The sequence below is a fragment of the Anomaloglossus baeobatrachus genome, chromosome 1 (genome assembly GCF_048569485.1).
Source record: "Anomaloglossus baeobatrachus isolate aAnoBae1 chromosome 1, aAnoBae1.hap1, whole genome shotgun sequence".
Classification (NCBI taxonomy): domain Eukaryota; kingdom Metazoa; phylum Chordata; class Amphibia; order Anura; family Aromobatidae; genus Anomaloglossus; species Anomaloglossus baeobatrachus.
The window spans coordinates 79,105,864-79,133,053 of NC_134353.1; positions in this window are offsets into that span (position 1 = coordinate 79,105,864).

Below are 27,190 nucleotides of genomic sequence, written 5' to 3' on the forward strand. Positions count from 1 at the left end.
CATTAAATGCCTGCAAAGCCTTCCTGGAAAATACAGGAATTGATGCCGATTCTGTGGTGAAGCATACAAAATTCACCCTCACACATAATTACTTTGCATTTGACAATAACATATATCTACAAGAGACTGAGACTGCAATGGGAATCAAAATGGCACCACAATATGCAAATCTTTTCATGGCCAAGCTTGAGAGTGACTATACTGAGCCTGAAGAAGAGACCTGAGTAGTCTCGAAAGCTTGCAATTATTACCATCTTTTCAGTTAGCCATTAAAAGATATCAACCACTGAGGACTTTAGTTCTTTTAAACAATTTTTTTTATCTCTACTGGCTAACACGGTACAAAGATATATTTTACCTGTGGCACTTTTATGGAGTGACAAGTAAACATACAAAACCGAAGATAAAATAGATTTTACAGGAAAAATGTTAGGAAACATTATTTTCTGTAAAATTACTTATATATAAGACAAAATAAAAAAGAGGAGAAAAAAACAGCTCCTTCACCCCTTAGGCTATGTTAACACAAAGCACTTTGGTTGTGTTTTTTGCACATTCAATTGTGAAAAAAAAATCATTCACAAGTAAATGTAATTTTAACATTTTACATGTGACATGGTGATACACATCCTGTTTAATTTATGAAGGAGGGACTCTGAAACTCACAAAGTCTATGCACACAATACAAGAACAGACAAAAATTAGAAGGAAGAGGGACTCCAATATCCCTTGAATTAGCCATAAAGGAGGGCCTCAAACACTTTCTGTTAAACTTTTTAGCTAGTAGGACTGCACTATGTGCAATGGCAGAAAAATTAGAAGGAGGGACTGCAATAAACCGTGGAATACACATAGAGGAGGGCCTCAGACTCCATTTCGGGACAATTTTAATTTTTGTCTCCTACCCTGGTAAAGACTATGCACTCAATGGAAATCCTAGCTTAAATTCCAAGGAGAGATTACAATACAGAGATAAAGAGAACAAGAGTAGATAATGGCATAAACATCTGCATATCGTATAAATTATATATAGCAATACACATGTACATATACATACATCTTCATCATATATGGCGCAGAAAGAACTATAATATATGAACCAAATCGCTGAAGGGAACAAACCAAGAAAAACGAAAGAGGCGATCAACGGTTCAACATTTTTTATTATTAATATTCATATTGAAATTTTGGAACATGCGGAAAGGTGATGGGAAGGAAAGAACGGTATACATCACCGCAGCCAGTGTAGGTATTGGTCATAATGTACCAATTATATACTAGATTAGTGATATAAGGTCGAATCCAAGAAGGGCAAGTGTCCCACAAGAAGAGAAGAAAACCACACCAAGATGGTGTATCAAAGCAATTCTCAATATAAATTATATACTACACAATAAGGCAGATATACAAGAGAAGGCAAAAAAGTGTGGTACCTAACCTCTCAATGTGGAAAGGTATCTTTAATCACTATATAGTCCATATCATACTAATAGTGAGGGTCAGCACCGCAGAAAAAAGTCACAGAGGCCGCAGCACATGGAGAAGCAATAAATCCAGTGCAGAGAACCGTATACACACATATACACTCTCTCATACTGCGGCCAGTGTGTGTTACACACGGCGGCAGTGAAAAACACCACAGACACAAAGTGGGCGCATTCCCTCCGCAAACCGCATATTCTAGGTAATGTTATATTCTCATAATGGTTGGTCCGGTTAGTGTTTGAGTGTCCCACATTGTGGATTTCTTCACCGCATGTTTTTACTATACTGTGCTGATATGGTGGTAGTCGCCAGCCAGTAATATGTGTGGCGTGTCAGTGCTGCCGCTCTCATTGGTTTGCGGTATTTATCTTTCTCCTTTACACTGACACCTATGCATGTGGTAGTCTTGGTGGTTGTCATTGCTGCTGCGTGAGAGGCGCACTCTGGCCGCAGTGTGTGAGTATATATACATATATTTGGAGTTATTGTCTTGATTATATCGTATATTGCGGCCTCTGTGTGTGTCTTTTCGCTGCAGCATTGTCCATCAATACGTTTATATGCATGTCTATGTGTTTCTTTCATTTATCTATGGTATGTGAAACACACATTGACCTCAGTGTGGGAGTAATGTGTGTATGTGCGGACGCATGTTTACATATTTTTCTGTGAGGTGTGTCCGTGCTGCCGCTTTTGCCACTGTTAGTATCATACACATTGACCTTAGTGTGAGAGTATTTCTATGTGCATGAATAACTTATCTACTCTTGCACTAATTATATGTAGGGTCTGCGTGCTGTGGTTTCCGCAGCAGAGTTGACCTTTAGTGTCTATGGTGGTTTTCACTGCCGCCGTGTGAGACACACACTGGCCACAGTATGAGAGAGCGTATACATGTGTATATGGTTATCTGCACTGGATTTATTGCTTTCCCTATGTGCTGCGGCCTCTGTGTCTCTTTTCTGCGGTGTTGACCCTCACTATCAGCACAGAATGTGTATGTATATGCGGACGCATGTTTACATGTAATTTTTCCGTGAGGTGTGTCCGTGCTGCTGTTTTTGCCACTATTATTCTTATACACATTGACCCTAGTGTGAGAGTATTTCTATGTGCATGAATAATTTATCTACTCTCGCACTAATCATATGCTGGGTGTGTGTGCTGTGGTTTCTGCAGCAGAGTTGACACTTTGTGTCTGTGGTGTTTTTCACTGCCGCCGTGTGTAACACACACTGGCCGCAGTATGAGAGAGTGTATATGTGTGTATACGGTTCTCTGCACTGGATTTATTGCTTCTCCATGTGCTGCGGGCTCTGTGACTTTTTTCTGCGGTGCTGACCCTCACTATTAGTATGATATGGACTATATAGTGATTAAAGATGCCTTTCCACATTGAGAAGTTAGGTACCACACTTTTTTACCTTCTCTTATATATCTGCCTTATTGTGTAGTATATAATTTATATTGAGAATTGCTTTGATATACCATCTTGATGTGGTCTTCTCTCCTAATTGTGGGACACTTGCCCTTCTTGGATGCGACCTTATATCACTAATCTAGTATATAATTGGTACATTATGACCAATACCTACACTGGCTGCGGTGATGTATACCGTTCTTTCCTTGCCATCACCTTTCCGCATGTTCCAAAATTTCAATATGAATATTAATAATAAAAAATGTTGAACCGTTGATCGCCTCTTTCGTTTTTCTTAGAGATAAAGAGAAGCAGAGGAGAGACGCTGACAACATTTTGGGTCAATTTTAAAAAGATCCTGACTTTTACCCTAGTATGTGCAAGGGCTACCAAAAATTAGAAGGAGGGACTAAAATACAGCCTGTAAGATACATCGAAGAGGGCCTCAGAAAACATTTTTTTTTTATTTATTTTTTTTTTTGCCATTTGGGAGGAGTAGGACTCCTAGACTTGTAAATCAGATGTACTAACTGCAAGGGCTGAAAAAAAATTACCCCTGAGCAGTATTCATATATATATATGTGTGTAAGAGAATATTTCAGGTAGGAGCGGGCCCCAGGTGGATGAAGAGGGGAGAAAATGACAGTTGGTGCCTAAGCGCTGGGCGGCAACGTCGGTAAGGACAAGCCGACACAGTCTCTGTGGGTTCAAGGTGTAGTTTACTCACAGCTTCAGTCACCAACCCAGTAGTACTGGTCACTGCCGTGATGGTCTCTGGTCGATCCCGGATCCACGGAAAGGTCAGAACTGGTGTGGTAATCTGTGGGCCCTTCCTCACTGCGCTTTTAGTGCGCATCCCTGTGGCTTGAAGCACTTAGAGTCCCTTCCGTACTAGGTAGAGTACTGTTGCCTATGCCAGTAGCTTGGATGCCTTTGAGTCTGACCATGATCTAGGCCCCGGAATCCTGGGTGCCACTTGGCTCTGGAAACTTGAGTGGTTGGAGGAGAATGGAACCCCTCTGTCCTGCAGAATCTGATGGTGCAACTTGGAATTACACCACCCTAGGGTGCTGCACCCTGAACTGCGCTGGCCCCGGGAGAACTGACACGGTATCTCCACAGCGACTATTAAACTCCTATGTCCCACAGGAGCTACCGGGAAAGACGTCTGCTCACTGTAACTCCTGCTGGAGAACTCCTTGTAAAACTGTATGTGTGTTACTCCCAACTCCCCCTGGTGGCTGCTCCTCCCCCTACCCAGGTCCTAAGCTAGTGGATTGGGGCCCATGTTGTGATGGCATCCTGTAAATGCCACACTGTTGGCAACCCCTTTGGTACCCGACCCTAGCCTAGTCACCAGGGGGGAAGGGGCAACTCTTGTGTGTATGTGGTAGTGTATGGTGAAACTGGCACCGACGTCCCCTGGATCAATGATCAGTACTACACCCCGGTTGGAGTGCGGTACCCTGTGGCGACCAGAGCCTCAGGGGCGCCACACATCCACCCAGTGAGGTTGAGAAGTTTGGGCTATTCCACACTTTTTTCATTTAGAAAAGAGTCAGCCTATTCGCATTTTCATCTGACAGGCAGTTTCACCTATTAGTTATTATGCCCCTGGCGGTATTAAAAAGCTGCTGAGACAAAACGGTAGTGGTAGGGCAGGCCAGCACCTCCAAGGTGTAAAGGGACAGTTCATGCCATGTGTCCAGCTTGGATGTCCAATAGTTGTAAGGCACAGAGGAATCACGCAGGATGCTGGTATGGTCAGCTAGTTATTCCATCACCATCTTCATAAATTTTTCCCGCCTTGTCAGGGCCTGGGTGCTGGGAGGGACTAATGAAGCTGTCACAGACCTTTGATAGTATTCTCCTACTTCTGTTGGTCCTGCTGTGTCTCCCTCCTCTCTACTCCTTGGTTGGCCTAAAAACTCTGACCTCTGTCGGCAGCATTGTCAGACGGGAATATTTTGACCAATTCTTCAACTATAGCATTCTGGTGGTAGATCAGGCAATTCTGGGTAGGTTTTCAGAAACAGCTGAAGAAGGATGAGGGTGAAGATTATGAGACTGGACTGGATGCTGGCAAACAGACAAGAGGCATTATCTGCCATTCAACCCACCCAGTTCTTGCACTCTTCTGGCTTCAACAGTGGTGTCCTTCGCTCGCCTGCAAACTGGGACTGGAAACTGGGTCTATATGATGACTGTGTTTGGTGGTATGCTTCCACAGCAGGCCCAGTATGCCCTGTGTCACTGCCACGGCCTCTGCGTTCACCACCATCAGCAGAATGGCCACTTCCCTGTCCCTTAGTGCATACCTTGCGCACTTTAAATTAGTTATGCAGCTAATAGTGGTATTATCAGAGAACAGAATCTATATAAATTGGCCCTGAAAGGACTTTCGGTTGTCCGTGGCAGCAGCAATGTTTGGCAAAGCAATATTCTCTGACTAGATGCCTCTAATACGCTATACCATCTCCAGAAGCTCACCCTACACTAATTGCAGAATATAAGATGTATTATTAGACAATAGAATCCATTTGAATTAGCCCTGAAAAGGACTGTTGGTTGTACGTGGCAGCAGAAACTTACGAAAAAGCAATATTCCCAGACTAGATGCCTCTAATAAGCTGTGCCTTCTCCAGAAGCTAATCCTACGCTAATTGCAGACTAAGAGCGGTATTATTTGGCAATACAATCTAGTTGAATTAGCCCTAAAAAAAGACTGTTGGTTTATTGTTGTACCAGCAACGACCGTAGGCTATAAAATACTGTAGCACACTGTCCCTTTTGCTGCAGAACCTCTCCCTACACTATTTCCAGGTACAATGAGTGGAGAACGGTATCACCGAGTCTTATATAGACCCAATGGCCAATCACAGTAATGCCAGTAGCCAACATGGCTACGGCATTACCATAATTGGCAGGCTCTCCACATGTTTAGTGGCTGAAAATCAGCTGCGAAATATGCAGGGTTGGAAATCAACCATGGAGCCAGGGTACTTGATCGAGTACTGGGGTCTTGATCGAGTACTGAGGGTCTCGAGCATCAGAATGCTTGATTAGGTACCGAGCAGTGCTGAGCATGCTCGCCCATCACTGAGTAGGTAAATATCATATAAATAATGCTCCTACATTCTGGTCCTATCCTTTGATGTATAAGACCACACAGACCTGGCAAAAAAAAAAATCCATTAAAAGATGATCCCAGACAGAGATGGCCTGAAGAAGACCTCCCTCCAGGCTGCACCAGATAAGGTCTACACTGCTGATAGCACAAACAGTAGCATCACACAGCAATAACAAACAGCCATCCTTTCTTTTGTACTTGTTTACTTACACACAAAAACACAAAGGTCTGCTATTCCAACAAACCAGGAGTCCAGGACCTTGTTTTTGGAAACTCCACCATTGTCTAAGAAAGTAATAATTATGATCAGCAGTTCACTTTAAAGAAAACAATGGGTTAATCACAAAATAGCAGTAATGCACAAAATAAGATTTTAGAAGGTTATCCTGTGTAACTATTGCAGCCAATATTCCTTTCAATGCAGATATAAAAAAAAAAAGCACATTTGCAAATAGTCTTAATTAGATAGTGTCCCCTCTCTGCTCTTTTGCCTCTCTCTTAAGCGGGCTTTACACGCTTCGATATATCTAACGAGATGTCGGCGGTGTCACGTCGTAAGTGACGCACATCCGGCCTCATTAGTGATATCGTAGCATGTGACAGCTATGGACGAGCAGAAATACTCACCTTCTCGTTCATCGTTGACACGTCGCTCATTTCCTAAAATCGAGCGTCCGGTTGTTCAATGTTTCCGAGGCAGCACACATCGCTCCGTGTGACACCCCGGGGACGATGAACACAGCTTACCTGCGTCCTGCCGGCAATGCGGAAGTAAGGAGGTGGGCGGGATGTTTACGTCCCGCTCATCTTCGCCCCTCCGCTTCTATTGGGCGGCCGCTGTGTGACGTCGCTGTGACGCCAAACGTCCCTCCCACTCCAGGAAGAGGATGTTCGCCGCCCACAGCAAGGTCGTTTGGAAGGTAAGTACGTGTGACGGGGGTTACAGCATTGTGCGACACGGGCAAGAAATTGCCCATGCCGCACAAACGATGGGGGCGGGTGCCATCGTAAATGCGATCGTACGATTAATTGTAACGTGTAAAGCAGGCTTTACTCCCCAGAATGAAAGAAATTGCCAGTACTACCTATTGGAGGGAGCTACACTACAGTTCCTGACTAATACTTGAAAAAACGAACTATATGAGGAAGTTAAGAATTTGTTAAATTTTGCTCCACTACTTTTATATTGAGGACCTATCCTGAGGATCTACACAGCACAGCTCCATCAACTGTGAAGTGGCAGTGCTCAGGTTCTGCAGATCCACTCCAACTCATTTGTGGCGCCCCTGACCTGGTCAGGCACCACTGAGTACTGCACCCATGCTGGGGACAGTACAACACAGGTAATCCAGAAGGCTGACAGGGGTGTGGTACACAGGCGCATAGTGATCAGGTCTCACACATGTACCCATGAGAGGACCCCTGGGGATCCCAGGAGGGGGCAAAGCCTATACCTCCACTGGAATAGTGGCAGGGGGTCAAAAGCCTCCATCTCCTCTCAAGGGGTGTGGTGGAGAGTCTGGTTGCTAGGTGGCGTAGGCAAGAACAGGAGAGGAGGGGCAGTGAGTCAGTTAGAGGAGAACTCCAGAGGGCTCAGTGAGGAGCAGACCTGTGGGGTTGATGCTGTCTAACAGCGCCCGCGCAGTGGCTACTGACGGGGGAGAACGGTCAACTAGGAGTGCTGCCTGAAAGCCAGCTTCAGCTAGAGAGAAAGCACGGAGTGGGAAGTAAGGAGACTGCTAGAGAGCACCAGGCCCAACCGGGCGGCAGATCCCGAAGCGAAGATAGATCCAGCTTTCTTCTGCTAAACCTGCCGGTGTGGGGCTCTCAAAGCCCACACCACAACACCACAAAAGCCGCAGCCACGTAACCGTAGTGAGGGCCCATAGGTCACAGGAGGCAAGAAGCTGGAGTGGCCTGGTCCGGGGAACAAGCAAACGGCAAACAAAAGGGGGAGAGAGGCTGCAGCATCTTCCCTGGGCGACCCCCATAGGGACTAAAAGTCGGGGTCACCCCAAACCACCAAGGGCTAAGGAAGGCGAGTCAGTAGTCACCCTCATAAAGTCAGCCTGAAGGATACCTGGTTCCCATCTGGTTCATCTCAGCTACGCCCGGGCTACTCACCCTGCCATCAAATGTGAGTAAAGCCCTTGAAAGACAATTCTGCCTGTGTGGAGTTATTCTGCGCCTTGTGGTACTACAAACCTACACCGGGCCCTGGGGCTTGCCTCACTCTCAGGAGGCTATTCCAACTAACTGCACACACCATCAGCCCCAGGCGTCCCCTAACCTGCAGTGGCGGTCCCCACTGACCGCAATACTGAGAGTGGCGTCACGATCAAAAACCGAAGATTTCCTACCTGTGACCAGCACCAGCTACGTGGAGTCCCTGAAGGTATGCACCGATACAGCACCGGCGGGGCTTCACATCTGGCGTCACGAACAGGATAAGGACTAGACCTGTTCAGACAGGTGACCATGTGCCTGGGCGGTCCGCTTGAAAAATTGGAAGCGCCGCCATATTGCCACCATGAAAAGCGCGCTGAAAAACAACAGCAGCCCGCGCTGGAAGAAGTTACCGCCCACGAAGAGGTGTGGCTACCCAGAGATCCCCTGCAGAGTTCTGAGCTTGCCAGCAAAGAGAGCGGAAGCGTCCGGAGACGGCGGAGCAGAAGAGAAGCCAGCAGCTTGCTAATGAAGATGGCGTCTGAGAGCAGAGACTCAGAGCCAGGCTCCGCTGCCTGGTGGTGTCGGGAGCTCGCCGAGTTCTGCGATCAACTGGAAGCCAGGGTCGGAAGGCTGATCAGAGAGGGACGCGAGGAGTTCCTATGGATGACCGCGGCGGTTCGGGCCTACGAGGAGAGAGCCGCGCACCGAGTGCCAGATCGGGCGGTGACAACTCAGACCCCGATGCTGCCAACGAGGGGTGAGTCGAGTGATGCCCCGGCTAGCGCAAGTGCCCCGACCCCTACGGCCACGCCCGCGGTCCCTGAAGAGGCGCCCGGCGCGGCGACGCTGAGCCAGGCCGCAGCCACGCCAGGTGCGGCCCGCCAAGCCCAGGCCGCCGCAGCGATGCCCTGCTCGGCCCGCCAAGCCCAGGCCGCCGCAGCGATGCCCTGCTCGGCCCGCCAAGCCCCGGCCGCCGCAGCGATGCCCTGCTCGGCCCGCCAAGACCCGGTCCCTGCAGCGATGCCCAGCCCAGCCTGCACAGACCCCATCGCAGCTGCGACGCCGATCCAGGCCGCCGCCATGCCAGGCGCGGCCCGCCAAGACCAGGCCGCCGCCATGCCAGGCGCGGCCCGCCAAGACCAGGCCGCCGCCATACAGGGCGCGGCCCGCCAAGACCAGGCCGCCGCCATGCCAGGCGCGGCCCGCCAAGACCAGGCCGCCGCCATGCCAGGCGCGGCCCGCCAAGACAAGGCTGACGTACCATTTACCCCGGCCCGCAAGGCCAGAGCAGACAAGGCTCCCCAGGTTCAGGAAGTCCCTGCTAGGCAATCCCTGGTAGGTGAGGACTCCGCGTACTGGCAGCTAAAAGCCGACCTGGAAGCTAAGTTCCCACGGGAGATGGTGGAGCGGTACATGCTCCCTCCGCACACCCCGAAGAGTATCCCGACAGCTCCTGCAGCAACCACGGCAAAGAGTCCACCGCCTGGGCCAGCTGAGGAACACTCATCCCCAGCGCTGCCACAACCAGAGTGCAGCGAAGAACTAAGGGGGAGAGGAGGCCAGGAGGTTGAGGGGCTGACTCCAGAGCCATACCCAGAGCCAGAGATGCTGCCCTATTCTCGCTGGGATGAGGAAGACCTGACACCATCTGCAGAAGAAGAACTGCCCAAAAGCCTTACCTGGGAGTTTGTGAGCTGCACCCTACAGAATCCAGCCCGTAAGACACACCGCAACAGAACGCAACTATCCTCTGCACCGTCTTCCCCAGAGCAGAGAGAAGTCACCGCCAGAGACTTGCAAGAAAAACGAGCCCTGAGAAGGTCCAAAGTCCAGGCCAGAGGACCCCTTTTCAGAGGAGTAGTGGAGGATTTTAATCTGAGAAGTGGATACGGATTCATCGTAGCACCTGGTATCAAAGAAGGGATATTTGTCAACAGAAGAGATGTGAGAGCTCATCTGCCTAGAGGACACCCTGGCAGAAATCTAAAGATGGGAGATTCAGTCCAGTTTACTATGCATGAAGGCGAAAGAGGATTGTATGCGCTTGACGTAGCACTATGTACCAGCAAACCTTACAGCCACCCCATGCTACAAGAAAGAAAAGACAAAGAACCTACAGATGAGACGACCACAGACGACGATAAAGAGCAGGAAAGCAGCAGGTGCCACCGCCATACAGGCTCAAGCCCTGGTAAAGAGGAGTAGAGAAAAGTAAAGTAAAGAAAGAAGTACAGAAGTTAAAGTTTTGAAAAGTTTTGTTTTGCAACGTTCACGTTTAAGCATGTGCCCACAAAAACTATTGTGAGAAAACCATAAACCTTAAGGCTATGAACTGGCTATAGCCACAAACTCTCGCAGTGTAAATAGTTACACCAGAGGGCACCACCACCACCAGAGTCAGCCTGTTTAGGGGCTTGGCTCGTCTGCAACCAGGAGGAGCCCGTCCATATATAGGGCCTTGGCTCACCTGCAACCAGAGAGCACGCCTGTTTATGGGGCCTTGGCTCACCACCACAAAGAGGGTACCTGGTCAGCACCAACTGTGGAGGCCGCCTCTGCATCCTGCCAGAAGAGGCTGAAGGCGCGGATCCACCAGGCCAGGTATACCCTGAAACCACCAGCCCATGAAAGCCGCCTCTACATCCTGCCAGAAGTGGCTGAAGCCGCGGCCAACGTGAAAGGGTTTTGGGTGGGTTAACGGACTTGTGGGTGGAGGGTGGTGATGTATGGTACCTGGTGCTTTTAAAAATATTTTACATGTTTTAATGTTTTATGCATTTTAAAATGTTGTCTTGCAGCCCGAGGACGTGCTGGTGATAACTAAGGGGGAATGTGGCGCCCCTGACCTGGTCAGGCACCACTGAGTACTGCACCCATGCTGGGGACAGTACAACACAGGTAATCCAGAAGGCTGACAGGGGTGTGGTACACAGGCGCATAGTGATCAGGTCTCACACATGTACCCATGAGAGGACCCCTGGGGATCCCAGGAGGGGGCAAAGCCTATACCTCCACTGGAATAGTGGCAGGGGGTCAAAAGCCTCCATCTCCTCTCAAGGGGTGTGGTGGAGAGTCTGGTTGCTAAGTGGCGTAGGCAAGAACAGGAGAGGAGGGGCAGTGAGTCAGTTAGAGGAGAACTCCAGAGGGCTCAGTGAGGAGCAGACCTGTGGGGTTGATGCTGTCTAACAGCGCCCGCGCAGTGGCTACTGACGGGGGAGAACGGTCAACTAGGAGTGCTGCCTGAAAGCCAGCTTCAGCTAGAGAGAAAGCACGGAGTGGGAAGTAAGGAGACTGCTAGAGAGCACCAGGCCCAACCGGGCGGCAGATCCCGAAGCGAAGATAGATCCAGCTTTCTTCTGCTAAACCTGCCGGTGTGGGGCTCTCAAAGCCCACACCACAACACCACAAAAGCCGCAGCCACGTAACCGTAGTGAGGGCCCATAGGTCACAGGAGGCAAGAAGCTGGAGTGGCCTGGTCCGGGGAACAAGCAAACGGCAAACAAAAGGGGGAGAGAGGCTGCAGCATCTTCCCTGGGCGACCCCCATAGGGACTAAAAGTCGGGGTCACCCCAAACCACCAAGGGCTAAGGAAGGCGAGTCAGTAGTCACCCTCATAAAGTCAGCCTGAAGGATACCTGGTTCCCATCTGGTTCATCTCAGCTACGCCCGGGCTACTCACCCTGCCATCAAATGTGAGTAAAGCCCTTGAAAGACAATTCTGCCTGTGTGGAGTTATTCTGCGCCTTGTGGTACTACAAACCTACACCGGGCCCTGGGGCTTGCCTCACTCTCAGGAGGCTATTCCAACTAACTGCACACACCATCAGCCCCAGGCGTCCCCTAACCTGCAGTGGCGGTCCCCACTGACCGCAATACTGAGAGTGGCGTCACGATCAAAAACCGAAGATTTCCTACCTGTGACCAGCACCAGCTACGTGGAGTCCCTGAAGGTATGCACCGATACAACACCTGTGGGGCTTCACACATTCAAATACACTGTGTGCAGAATTATTAGGCAAGTTGTATTTTAGAGGATTTTTTTTATTATTGATCAACAACTATGTTCTCAATCAATCCAAAAGACTCATAAATATCAAAGCTTAATATTTTTGTAAGTTGGAGTGGGTTTGTTTTAGATTTGGCTATCTTAGGGTACTTTCACACTTGCGTTAATTACCTTCTAGCGCAATCCGCCCTTTTGGAAAACAGCAGAATCCGTTATCAGATTCTGCTGTTTCCCATAGACTTGTATGGATGACGGATTGTGCCAAAAGTACCTGCGCTGCTTCCGCTGGCCGACGCTGCGTTGCTTCCGCCGGGCGGAAGGAACACAGCATGTAACATTTTTTGAGCGGTGGAATCCTTTATTTTTCACTACGCATGCTCATCTTTTTTTTTTTTAATCACAGAATCTTTATTTTGTCTCTCGGTGGCCAAACGTTCAGCTGAGCGCCCGGCAGTCGGCTTTTGAGAGCGCTGAGCGCCCGGCCGCCGTCATGTGAGAGCGCTCAGCGGAGTGCCCGGCCGCCGGCATGTGAGAGCTCTCAGCTGAGCGCCCGGCCACCGGCATGTGGGAGCGATCAACTGAGCAGCCGGCTTTTGAGAGCGCTCAGCTGAGCGCCCGGCAGCCAACTTTTGAGAACGCTCAGCTGATCGCCCGGCAGCCGACTTTTGAGAGCGATCAGCTGAGCACCCGGCAGCCGGCTTTTGAGAGCGATCAGCTGAGCGCCCGGCAGCTGACTTTTGAGAGCGATCAGCTGAACGCCCGGCAGCTGGCTTTTGAGAGCGATCAGCTGAGTGCCCAGCAGCCGAGTGATCAGCTGATCGTTCACAATAGTCTGCTGCCAGTAAAACTGTAAAGAATAAAAAAAAAATAAAAAAAAGCTTTCCGTTGTTTTGTACGATCCGTTGCATCCGTTGTGCCATTATATGCAACGCATCCGTCACACAACGCAATGCAACGGATGCCGTTCAACGCAAGTGTGAAACTAGCCTTAGGAGGATATCTGTTTGTGCAGGTAACTATTATTGTGCAGAATTATTAGGCAACTTAATAAAAACCAAATATATTTCCATCTCACTTATTTATTTTCACCAGGTAAACCAATATAACTGCACAAAATTTAGAAATAAACATTTCTGACATGCAAAAACAAAGCCCAAAAAAATTAGTGACCAATATAGAAAGCTTTCTTTATGATGACACTCAACAGCCTACCATCCATAGATTCTGTCAGTTGCTTGATCTGTTTACGATCAACATTGCGTGCAGCAGCCACCACAGCCTCCCAGACACTGATCCGAGAGGTGGACTGTTTTCCCTCCCTGTAGATCTCCCATTTTATGAGGGACCACAGGTTCTCTATGGGGTTCAGATCAGGTGAACAAGGGGGCCATGTCATTATTTTTTCATCTTTTAGACCTTTCCTGGCCAGCCACGCTGTGGAGTAGTTGGATGGATGTGATGGAGCATTGCCCTGCACGAAAATCATGTTCTTCTTGAAAGATACCGACTTCTTCCTGTATCACTGCTTGAAGACGTTGTCTTCCAGAAACTGGCAGTAGGTCTGGGAGTTAAGCTTCACTCCATCCTCAACCCGAAAAGGTCCCACAAATTCATCTTTGATGATACCAGCCCATACCAGTACCCCACCTCCACTTTGCTGGCGTCTGAGTCGGAGTGGAGTTCTCTGCTCTTTACTGATCTAGCCTCTGGCCCATCCATCTGGCCCATTAACACTAGAACTACTGAGGTAGTCATTTTGACTACTTTGCACCATGTATTTCTATATAGGTGTCACGAGTCCAGTAGTTCTAGTGTTAAGAGTCACTCTCATTTCATCAGTGCATAAAACCTTTTAAAAATCAGTCTTAAGATATTTCTTGGCCCAGTCTTGACATTTCATCTTATATTTCTTGTTCAAAGGTGGTCGTTTTTCAGCCTTCCTTACCTTGGCCATGTCCCTGAGATTGGCACACCTTGTGTTTTTTGATACTTCAGTAATGTTGCAGCTCTGAAATATGGGCAAACTGGTGACAAATGGCATCTTCTCAGCTTGACGCTTGATTGTCCTCAATTCATGGGCAGTTATTTTGTGCCGTTTTTGCCCAACATGCTTCTTGCGACCCTGTTGGCTATTTGTCATGAAACGCTTGATTGTTCAGTTATTAAGCTTCAAAAGTTTGGCAATTTCAAGACTGCTGCATCCCTCTGCAAGACATCTCACAATTTTGATCTTTTCAGAGCCCGTCAAATCTCTCTTCTGACCCATTTTGTCAAAGGAAAGGAAGTTGCCTAATAATTAAGCACACCTTATATAGGGTGTTGATGTACTTATTACGGTTTTACTGATTTACTTAATTGGTAGGTGGATCTCAAGCCTATAGAGCTTGGAGCAGGACAACATGATAATTTTTATACATGTAATCAAAATACTCATTTGTCTAATAATTCTGCACACAGTGTATGGGTGGATATACAACCCATCCACGGCCACTACAAGTTGATAGAGCTTGTGACGGGGTATGTAATGACAGGACAAGGGACCATTGGCTGGCCCTCAGACTTGAGACCCTGCGCTGTCCCTTATCTTAGATGTAGGCTTGTTGGTAGCCAGGTCCGAGCCCCCAGGGTGACCCTGACTTCGGTCGGAGCCCTGATGTTACTCCCCCTCTCCCACTCCCTTTGGACGTGCTGGTAAACACAATGACAAAACCAGACAAAAAGACACGGACAAGGGAGAATGGAAACTCGTACACACAGCATTCAACACACCCAGGAGAGACAATATGTGTCCTGGCAGCAACACAAAAGGGGAGAAGGTAACGCCCAAGAGGGGAACGTTCACACCACTCAACAGCACAACAGGGATCACCGTTAATAGGATAACCACCAAGACCAGGAACGCTGAAGCTATCATCTGCGCATAGTGGAAGGAAACCGTGCTTTAAATAGGGAGGAGACAGCTGCATGTGGCAATTAGAAACCTGAGGTCTTGGGTCCTGCTCAGGCTATGTTCACACTTCCGTTGTTTTGCTTCCGTCGCAATCCGTCGCTTTGAAGAATTACGGTATCCTGCAAAATATTTTGCAGGAATCCGTTTTTTCCCCATAGATGTCTATTAGCGATGTATTGCTACGGATGGCCTTGTGTTGCATCCGCCGCATGACGGATCAGTCGTTTACTGACTGACCGTCAGGCGGGAGCAACGCTGAATGTGATGTTTTTTGGAGCTGCAAAAAAATGGACTCCGCAAGTATTCATCGCCATCCTTGCTATAATGGATGTCTATGGTGCTGGATTCCGCCGTAATCCATCACACGACAGAATCCAGTGCTTGATTCTGACATGCTCTACTGAGCAAGCCCAGCATGTTTGGCACACGCATTGGGCTGTCCCAAACACAAACGGATTACGACGGATTTGTCAAAAAAATGGATGCACAACAGATGTAACGGATACGATGGATCAGTTTTTTCACAGGATTCCTGGGAACAGAATCCCGTGAAATAACAAATCCGTTGCGCCTAAAAAACGATGGATCCGTCGTTGCGTCGCAACGATAGACCTGACAGAAGCAAAACAATGGAAGTGTGAACATAGCCTTACCAGTCTGCAGGAATTAACTCCTGCAGGGCTGAAGACCAGTGAACCTGAACCAGCCGATGCCCGTCTCTGGCTGAACATTCCAGAAACCTCAGGTTGCTAGTCAGACTCTGTGGTGTGAACAGTGTCTGATGACGCTCAATCCCATTGCTAAAAGCAACATCCTTTGCTTACCAAATGATGCACCATGCTCTTCTCCGAATGTAATACTCTTTTAGGCAATCTTTAAAGTAAGAAACCAGACTTTTAAGTTCATTCAAGTAGACAAACTCCAAAATAGCAAAGTGTAAAAAGTGGTTATCTGGAACTGGGACCTTTTCTGGAAACGAATGATGTGCAAATGAACTCCTACCAATCTCCAAAATAAAGGTCCATTGACTCCTATATTTTACTTGGTGAGATGGTGAATGAATTTATTGGTAGCCATGTATTTGCGTAACACTCTCATGTCCATGCATTATCATTCACTTTTAAGAGTCTTACCGAAATAGGCAAGCACGTGGGGTTGGTTGTTTCAGTATTTGGTGGTTTGAGCTGCTAAAGGTGACCACAATTTGACCACCTTTCCATTTATACTTCTCCTGGTTGTGGCAGCTGATGGCATCTTCACTAGTAAGAATAGGGGTTGGTCGGCAGACCAATTTTTGTTCGGAGATAGGTTGGATCCCAAAGGTGAGACCATCTTCTAGTAGACATTTATGATTCCATGGATGTGCCATAAATGTCTCTGGTGAGAATTTCCCTTTTATTTTCATAATATAAACCAATAATATTCGATCAATGGTTTATTACCAGGCACAAACACATTCACATGTGCCTGAGAAAACAATAAAGGCGAAAGATCTCTCCTTGGAGCAGCATAACGCCTTCATTCAGTGGATTCTTCTTTAATTCAAACTTCCACCAAATAAATATTGATTGCCAATTGATACATCATTAATATTAAAGGGAATCTGTCAGACGATTTTTGTTCTATAATCTGAGAGCAGCATGATGTAGGCAAGAGAGCCTGATTCCAGGGATATGTCACTTACTAGACTGTTTGGTGCAGTTTTGATAAAATCCATATTTTCTCTGCTATCGATGTAGCAGTGCTATGAATATTGAGCTCTATATAACCCCGCCCATACCACTGATTGGCTGCTTCCTGTGTAAACTGTACATAGTTGGCAAACTGCCACTCAGTAGTGGGGGTGTGATTATAAAAGTCATCTGGACTGCGTGGCATGTGATATCGAAAATCTCCTACTGATAAAACACAGATTGAATTGAAATGACAGAAGGCTGCACAGCAATTGTCACATCTCTGGAATCAGGATCTCGGCCCGTACATTATTATAATCTTAGATTAAATAGCAGAAAAATGCTGGCAGATTCCCTTTAAAGTCCTGCAAAAAAATGTATACCTCTAATAGTATAAGTAAATATATAGTTTAACTAATGAATACCTATTAGTAAATTAAAGTCTTCATTTTTAGCTAGTACGTTATGCTGCAGGGTCATGTTGGTGTGTCCTTCATGTTCCATGCAAACCTAGAGCTAAAAATGGCTGAGGGTTTTATGTGTTTCTAATGAAAATGATATCCAAGGTGGAATATTACAGTTCTTACAATATGGAAAGAAACAGACCATGGAGCTACGAATCATCGGAATTGCAATCTAACAAGTGAAAACAGGTTGGGTAGAACAAGAACAGATGGAATGTAGACTGAAAGTCTGCTCTCACAGCTTCTAGACCCTGAGCGCAGCGTAGGACCGAACTGGCTGTATCATCAAACAACAAATAACTCAGCGCTCACAAGTCCTTTTCAATACCGTTCGTGATTGATGGTATCTCCTCATGAGACTAAAGGAGAAAGCGCAAGAGCATTAACTTATTATTTCTGTAAAACTGTTGGCGATAATCATCTAAAACCAACTAACGGGACCATTTATGATTACTGCACCCGATTATCAAAACCTAACCCTGATCCATACTCCTTAAAAATGCACAGAATAACCCCTCTTATGAAGAACGTTTCATATTTTTCACTATATATAGATTTCTTGCTATAATTGTGATGGTTTCCTATATTCATAGCCCAAAACCTGGATGATACCACAGTAATGTGACCTTGCATGGAACTTTCTACACTAATAGCATTGAAATATTGACTGGATCAAAGAAAGATAGACCGCCATGAAAAACAGTCTCTAAGAGCCCCAAAGTATTAACAAGCCGGATTTGGTCACTACTTTAACTTTGCCACCAAAAGAATGGGAGAAACTATTAGAAGGCAAAGGAGATGACGTGGGATCATGTACCTAAGGAAGTCCAACTGAAAGGGTTTTTTTTCAAGTAATAAAATTCTAGATTATTGGTAGGATGTGCCATCACTTTTTTGATCAGTAAAGGCCCCGTTACACGCAACAACATCGCTAACGAGATATCGCTGGGGTCACGGAAATCGTGATGCACATCCGGCGTCGTTAGCGACGTCGTTGCGTGTGACACGAACAACCACTAACGATTCCAATTACCTGAAATATCGTTGATTGTTGACACGTCGTTCCTTTTCCAAATATCGTTGATCTTCTTGGACGCTGGTTGTTTGTCATTCCTGAGGCATCACACATCGCTACATGTGACACTTCAGGAATGACGAACAACAGCGTTCCTGCATCCTCCGGCAACGAGGTGGGAGTGACGTAAATGCGGCTGCTCTCCGCCCCTCCGCTTCTATTGGTCTGCTGTGTGACGCTGCAATATGGGGAGATAAGGTATGCACACCAGTGACTATGTAAGGGGAATACATGAAATAGCAGAAACTGCTGTGTGAATACTGACTTGAAAAATCCAATAGCTATATGTAAGAGTGAAAATGTGAAAAAATGGAACCTGCATTACTGCCATGAACATATGAATCAAGAGAAATTTAGCTACTGAATTGATCAATGCAATAGAGCCCCAACACTACGCCAAAGTATTTCTCTACGTTGGGGTCCCTAGCTTGTGTGTGTCCTCTCATGCAGTTAAAAAACTTACCGTGTATGGGAAGCTGAGTCCCAGGCTATTTATGCGTATGATATGGATTGGCAATAGGTGTGGTTGGGGAGGGTTCACAAACGAAAAACTACTAACAAATAGGAATAACGTTTGGAACACCATTCTAAGTCCGACCTGGGTGCAAAAACCTAAAAAAACATCATTATGGGGAGATAAGATATGCACACCAGTGACTATGTAAGGGGAATACATGAAATAGCAGAAACTGTTAGTAGTTTTTCGTTTGCGAACCCTCCCCAACCACACCTATTGCCAATCCATATCATACGCATAAATAGCCTGGGTCTCAGCTTCCCATACACGGTAGGTTTTTTAACTGCATGAGAGGACACACACAAGCTAGGGACCCCAACGTAGAGAAATACTTTGGCGTAGTGTTGGGGCTCCATTGCATTGATCAATTCAGTAGCTAAATTTCTCTTGATTCATATGTTCATGGCAGTAATGCAGATTCCATTTTTCACATTTTCATTCTTACATATAGCTATTGGATTTTTCAAGTCAGTATTCACACAGCAGTTTCTGCTATTTCATGTATTCCCCTTACATAGTCACTGGTGTGCATACCTTATCTCCCCATAGTGATGTTTTTTTAGGTTTTTGCACCCAGTTTGGACTTAGAATGGTGTTCCAAACGTTATTCCTTATTTGTGTGACGCTGCAGTGACGCCGCACGAACCAACCCCTTAGAAAAGAGGCTGTCCGCCGGCCACAGCAACGTCGTTAGTAAGGTTTGTGCATGTGACGCGCACTACCGATATTGTCCACCACGGGCAGTGATTTGCCCGTGACGCACACAAGATGGGGGCGGATGCGATCGCTAGCGACATCGCTAGCGATGTCACTGCGTGTAAAACAGCCTTAAGGCTCTGCTCTTTGGGAACAGTTTCAGACTGGGACACCAAGGCCCCACCAGTAACATTGACTCTGTAGGCCCACTGATCAACAACATGCAAATATTACAGTCACAATTTTATCTAGGCTTCTATATAATAATATACTGAGTGGTGTGTAAAATTAATGGTGAGCTGCTTCCTTTACCTGTACATAGTGAAACAAGTGTATTATATCAACTACTGATTATGTTGAGGGTAAGTGACGTATTACTGCAGAGGGGCCCACCAGAGAATTCTCCAGTTCTCCTGTGGGCCAGTCTGAGCCTATTTGAGATCCCCATTGATTCTGAGATTTTCTCTGTTTAGTTTTTTCTATCTAAGGCCTCTGCCACACTCACGTGCCTCTGGTACGTGTGTGCCTTTTTTTCACGTACCGGAGACACGGGCCCATGTGGTCCTATGTATTGTTATTGTTTTGGACACACGTAAGTATTCAGGAATGGAACGAGTGTCCGTTCTGTACTTACGTGTGTCCGTTTTTTAAAAACGCTGACATGTCCGTGTTGCTTCGGCAGCACGGGTGTCACACGGCCCACACCCCTACCACACGGATGTAGTGTGGATGCGGGCCCGTGTGACACGCGCCGGAGAAAGACACGTGTCAGTGTAAAAATAATAAAAACACATACTCACCTCCACCATACCTGCAGTCCCTGCCGCGGCTGTCCCCTGCATCCATCCCCCAGTGAATTTGAACAACGCTTCTTCTTCACTGGGGGCCGGAAGCAGCATCAGCGGGGCGAGGCTTTGGCCAGACGCTGTCATTCAGCACCACAGTCAGCACTGGATGATGCAGGTAAGTTGGGGCTTTCCGTTCTCCGTGTGTTATTACGTATAACACACGGATAACACGTACGTGCCATAAACACGGCACACGTGGACAAAACCACCCCTTTAACATGTACGTGACGAAAACGTTACGTTTTGTCACGTAAGTGTGGCAGAGGCCTAAGAGAAAGCTCATAGATAGAGGAAGAGAGGTTGGGAGGTAAGTGATGTACTACTGCAAAGGGGCCCACCGGAGGATTCTCCTGCTTTCCTGTGGGCCAGTCCGAGCCTGTTTGGGATCCCTATTGATTCTGAGATTAGGGATTGCTTCAGTTCTGCATACACTTCACAGGTTTTTTTTGTATACAGGGGTCTTCCCAGCCACCTGTTTTAGCTCTAATGAAGTGAACAAGCTGTCTGAAGCTTTCTGGACAACCAGCGGATGGCAAGGAGAGCTGCTGTGCAGGATTAAACTGGGAGTTTAGGGATGTGGTCATGACTCTCAGGTGGTCCCACCATTAATGTGTTGGGCAAATCAGAGGCTGAGCTAATCTCATCTTTATTGTTAATGATAATGGTTGGCCTCTATACTGTTTGGTCGCCTTGTCCTATTACCAATAGGCACTGATTGTTGTGGCTAGATATCTGCCCTTGTAAATGAAATATTAGATATCATTGCACATCAATAGTGTAAACTTCTCGTTCAGATCTTTTGTGAGTGACAAGCTAAGCAAATATTTTCTAGTAGATAAAGTAATATGCTTATGTCTGCATACGCTTGTCATCCTGAGGCAAGGGCTACACGCGTGTAACGTAACATTAAGATCGCATTTAATGATTTCCTATGTGACCTACCGCAACTGCGACACAGAGTCACAAATGATTCCAAATGCCCTCTGTCGCTGGCCGCAAGTTGCATGCTACTGATTTGCCATAGACTTGCATGCGACTGCAACTTGGGTACGATTTAGCTCTAAAATAGTCGAGTGACAGAAAGTCGCTGATAAGTTGCACAAGTTTTCATGTGACTTGTCTTAGAATCTTACACAAGTGTGTCCACTCTTTTCTCTGTAATACATTTTAACTGAAATAAATAAAGAAGAATATTGTATGTTTGTGTCACAGCCGGACATAGAAGCTATACCGGCCATATAGTACAGTCATGGCCAAAAGTTTTGAGAATGACACCAAAATTATATTTTCACATGATCTGTTGCCCTCTGGTTTTTAATTGTGTTTGTCTGATGTTTACATCACATACAGAAATATAATTGCAATCATCTTATGAGACCAAAAGGTTCTATTGACAGTTAGAATGAGTTAATGCAGCAAGTCAATATTTGCAGTGTTGACCCTTCTTCTTCAGGACCTCTGCAATTCTCCCTTGCATGCTCTCAATCAACTTCTGGAGCAAATCCTGACTGATAGCTGTCCATTCTTGCATAAGCAATGCTTGCATTTTGCCAGAATTTGTTGGTTTTTGTTTGTCCACCCGTCTCTTGATAATTGCCCACAAGTTCTCAATGGGATTAAGATCTGGGGAGTTTCCAGGCCATGGACCCAAAATCTCTATGTTTTGTTCCATGAGCCATTTAGTGATCACCTTTTCTTTATGGCAAGGTGCTCCATCATGCTGGAAAAGGCATTGTTGGGCGCCAAACTGCTCTTGGACAGTTGGCAGAAGTTGCTCTTGGAGGACATTCTGGTACCATTCTTTATTCAAGGGTGTGTTTTTAGGCAAGACTGTGAGTGAGCCGATTCCCTTGGCTGAGAAGCAACCCCACACATGAATGGTTTCAGGATGCTTAACAGTTGGCATGAGACAAGACTGGTGGTAGCTCTCACCTCTTCTTCTCCTAATAAGCTGTTTTCCAGATGTCCCAAACAATCAAAAAGGGATTCATCTGAGAAAATGACTTTACCCCAGTCCTCAGCAGTCCACTCCCTGTACCTTTTGCAGAATATCAGTTGGTCCCTGATGTTTTTTCTGGAGAGAAGTGGCTTCTTTGCTGCCCTCCTTGAAACTAGGCCTTGCTCAAAGAGTCTCCGCCTCACAGTGCGTGCAGAAGCACTCACACCAGCCTGCTGCCATTGCTGAGCTAGCTCGGCACTGCTGGTAGTCCGATCCTGCAGCTGAAACAGTTTTAAGATACGGTCCTGGCGTTTGCTGGTCCTTCTTGAGCGCCCTGGAGCTTTTTTGGCAACAATGGAAGCTCTCTCCTTGAAGTTCTTGATGATGCGATAGATTGTTGACTGAGGTGCAATCTTTGTAGCTGCGATACTCTTCCCTGTTAGGCCATTTTTGTGCAGAGAAATGATGGCTGCACGTGTTTCTTTAGAGATAACCATGGTTAACTGAAGAGAAACAATGATACCAAGCACCAGCCTCCTTTTAAAGTGTCCAGTGGTGTCATTCTTACTTAATCATGACTGATTGATCACCGGCCCTGTCCTCATCAACACCCACACCTGTGTTAATGGAACAATCACTAAAACAATGTTAGCTGCTCCTTTTAAGGCAGGAATGCAATGATGTTGAAATGTGTTTTGGGGGTTAAAGTTCATTTTCTTAGCCAATATTGACTTTGAAAGTAATTGCTGTTAAGCTGATCACTCTTTATGACATTCTGGAGTATATGCAAATTGCCATTAGAAAAACTTAAGCAGTAGACTTTGTAAAAATTAATATTTGTAGCATTCTCAAAACTTTTGGCCATGACTGTACAATACAAAGGGAAGGGAAAAGGAATGCCCTTATTATTAGGGAAAGGGGAAGTGGTGACCACTGACAATAACCTACAGCTCACCCTCACTGCCCTCACAAACCCTATACAAGTTCCGCACCTGTCGCCGAGCAGGAATACCTCACCCTAGGCAAACCGTGATCTTGGCCCTTAGTAAGGATGGTGGGAATGAGCACTTGTCAATACCACTAATGCTAAGGGAGGCAAAAGGAAACAGGGGAAACACAAATGCTACCACCTGAGCACAGGTAGATAGCAAAAGTCAAACACTAATCTTAGGAGCAGCTACCATAGAAGTCTCTGCAACAACAAGACCACTGCAGACCACAGCCAGGAACAGCTATAAACCGCACCCAAACCACCCCAGGGTGAGGTTTACAAAGGAAGTCAGAGGCTGTCAACTGAGAGGAAAAACTGACAGTTTCTCAGGGTCATAGAGTCTGCTGCTGCAGAAACAGGGAACTATCAGATAACAACACGTGGTGCCAATCTCTGGGATTTTCTAACACTCGCTGCCACTGGATTGTGCACCGGCTGTGACACCTCCGTGACAGTTTGAGCTTGATTTCTACTCTATCTTTTTTTTTTGGACACTATTGACTATGGCAAAGCTGTTGCCTGAGCTCCATACGAAACAGAACTGCAATATGGTGAGATGGATTTTACAATCAACTTTTTAATGAAACAAAAAAGGACTTGGGCTACTCTCTCCAAAGATCCTAATTTGCCCCATGGTCATTCTATATCATTGATTTAGGGTATGTGCACTCAATCAGGACCCATTGTGTCATGGATGTGGTGAGTCCTGACCTGAGGGTCCACAAGTCTTCTCCTCAGGAGACTGCAGCTGCCTGTGCCCACAATCAGGATTCGGGCCACTGTGATCTTTTTCTCTCTTCTCCCTTGCATCTCTACAGCAAAGAATTGACACGGGAGGCGGAACCGCAGGTATGTTTTCCCTGCAGGCCATACACGCACAGTGGACAGGGGATTTCTAAAAATCCCATCCACTGTGCTTGTACTGTACAACGCAGCCTTTTGGAAGCAGCAAAAACACTCTGCATCCAAAACGCTGAGAAACCTGATCATGGGAACGCAGCCTTATGGTTCTCCAATTTTTGCAAAGCTACAGCTCTTGCCATGTCCCAACCACCTGCATCTGACAAGACATGACGTAACCTTTTTGTTTGGCAAAGATTTTATACAGCATGTAAGCCCTTGACTAAAACCAGAGATGTAGCAATAGGGGGGTGCAAAGCTAGCAGCCACACACTGGTCCTCCTGGTGCCTAAGGGAACCTAAACGACCCCCTGCCACGTAAGAAGGCATCCCCATTATAGGTGGAGGCCCAGTTGCAGATGTTGGGAGCTTCTGGTTACGCCTATGATTGGAAACAATCCTACTTGTGCAGGGTATTAAATAGTGTCCATTGGCGTGAAAAAGGGCTAACATAATCTAAAATATCATCCAAAATGCCATAATACATCCCTTGTTCCAGTCATGGCAGGTAATTCAGCGTTTGTCTTGTTTTGAGAACATTGTCCATCACACCCCCGCTACCCACTGTGCCTGCCTCTTGCAGGAAATGAAGGTCTCAGTGTGATCAGACATGGTCTCTTGTCTGAATTTGCTGGGCTTGTTTTCTAAGCACTAAGCTTTCAACTTTTTTTTCATATTTCCAAAGGTATTTCTGTTAGCTGATTAGAGCTGGTATGAAGTGACCTTTAGTCTTCTTATCCTTGCCTCCCTCTCATGAGTTAAATGAAAGCCTTCCTCTACAGGGTACTTACGGCTAAGGCACCATGGCGCTAGCGTCAGGTTGGATTCATTACATTGATAGGATACATGTGCTGCTTTTTTATCTGCAGCATTTTTTCAGTAATTCTGCACTTTAAAGTCTCAGCTGTATACCGATCTGCAGACAATTGTTTAGTGTAACACTATCCGGAAAAAGCTGATAAAATGCAGATGTGGCTAGGGCTCTGAAATTTGTGGTTTGTTAAGTGGTTTTTCAGTCATACTTGCCCATGGCAAGTACGCCCTCCCGCCAAGCCCCCGTACCATTTTTTTTTTTAGTTAATTAAAATGTTGTGAAGATGGAGTAATAGATAAAATAGGCAATTACTATAAGTAAATGAAAGAAGAAAAGGCTCCACATGAGTTATGCCATCAGCTCAATTTTGGTTCCTTGGGACTGAAAAAAAAAGTTGGTTACATGTGTTTATATAAAAGAAGCAAATAGTATAGAGTATAGAATAGAGTCATTTAGGCCTTAGAAAAAGTGCAGAATGGTATGCCGAAACATGACCAGGGGGCGAGTGGAAGAAAGGCGTTTCCGGCATCTAAATAGGAAAGGGTTCTTTACAGTTAGAGCAGTCAGACTGTAGAATGCCGACCACAAGAGGTAGTAATGGTAGACAATGTATCAAATTACTAGAAAGTGGGCCGATTTTACCGTATCGGGTAGTCTAGAATGTGTATGTAGGTTAGCAGATTGAATAATAAGGTAATGAATGGACTGGATGGGTTAGGGTTAATTTAGTATTCTTATAATTGTTTATTGGTTTTACAATGACAAACAACAGAAGGAACAGTTTTAATAGATGAGTCTAATGTTTAATGATGTCCATGGCTTGTAGTGAAAGAAGGCCATGAACAGTGTAAAGTTAAGTAAAAATATTTTTGTACACCACATTTTGTGTGAAGACCTTTTCACTATCTGTAAGTAACTTTCCTTGTAAAGGGGTGTCAACAACTTGCACTTTGACGTTGGATCTCATTGTCACTCATGAAAAAGCAACGTACTGTTGTCCATGGCCACGAACTGGTTCAGGTAGATACAGTATATGCCAACACGGTGTAGAGTTTGCACTGTGACTTGTGTGTGTGTGTTTTCAGTGTACACATGCGGAGGGTGGAGTGTGGGGGGGCGGAGCCGAGCGGGGTAATGTGTGCGGGGGGGTGGAGCCGAGCGGGGCCATGGCGCTGAGGACGGCAGTGCTGGGGACTGCATGGCTGAGGACAGATGACTATTCATGTGTGTGTGTGTTCAGTGTATACATGTGGAGTGTGGGGGGTTGGAGCCGAGTGGGGTAATGTGTGCGTGGGGCGGTGGGTATGTGTCGGCTGGGTTGCCGGTGTGGGCTCCCGGGGGTGCAGCACTCAGCGGGGAGTCGGGGCTCCGTGTGAGTGCGGGAAAAAGTGTCGGGCATCGTCCTATCGGCCCGTAGTTCGGGCTGTTCAGTTAGCTGAGCCATTGGTCGCAGGCTCTTTAGCGCGCGCAGTGTGGCGACGGTTGTCACTGTAATGGCGTCATTTTGGAGCAAGACAGACAGACAGATAGAATAAGGCAATTATATATATAGATGGATGATTTCCTCAGTACACACAACATTGTCGGTTATAGATGATTTAGTGATGAAATGTATAATTGGTGGGGGAAGGTTGAACTAGATGGACCGGGGTCTTTTTTCAACCTATGTAACTATGTAACTATGTTGTTCTTTTTTCGGCTACCACATGTTTATTCCATTTTTGCCCTTGTGTAAGGATAATATTTTGAAAAATACTAACAGTAATATACTATGGGAGGGGCGAACTTATCATTGGCGCAATCAGAGAGGCCCAAGAGGTAAGGAAGCCCATTTCCATCTCCAAAGCAGGTGGAATTGTGCAAAGTGATGAAATAGGCTGCAAACGGCCTATACACTGGGGGAAAATAAGTATTTGATACACTGCCAATTTTGCATGTTTTTACACCTGCGAAGAATACATTTTATCAATTCAACTGTGACAGACAAAATAATAAAATCCTGAAAATCACATTGTATGATTTTTAAATAATTAATTTGTATTTTATTGCAAGAAATAAGTATTTGATACAATAGAAAAACAGAAGTTAATATTTGGTAGAAACCTTTCTTTGC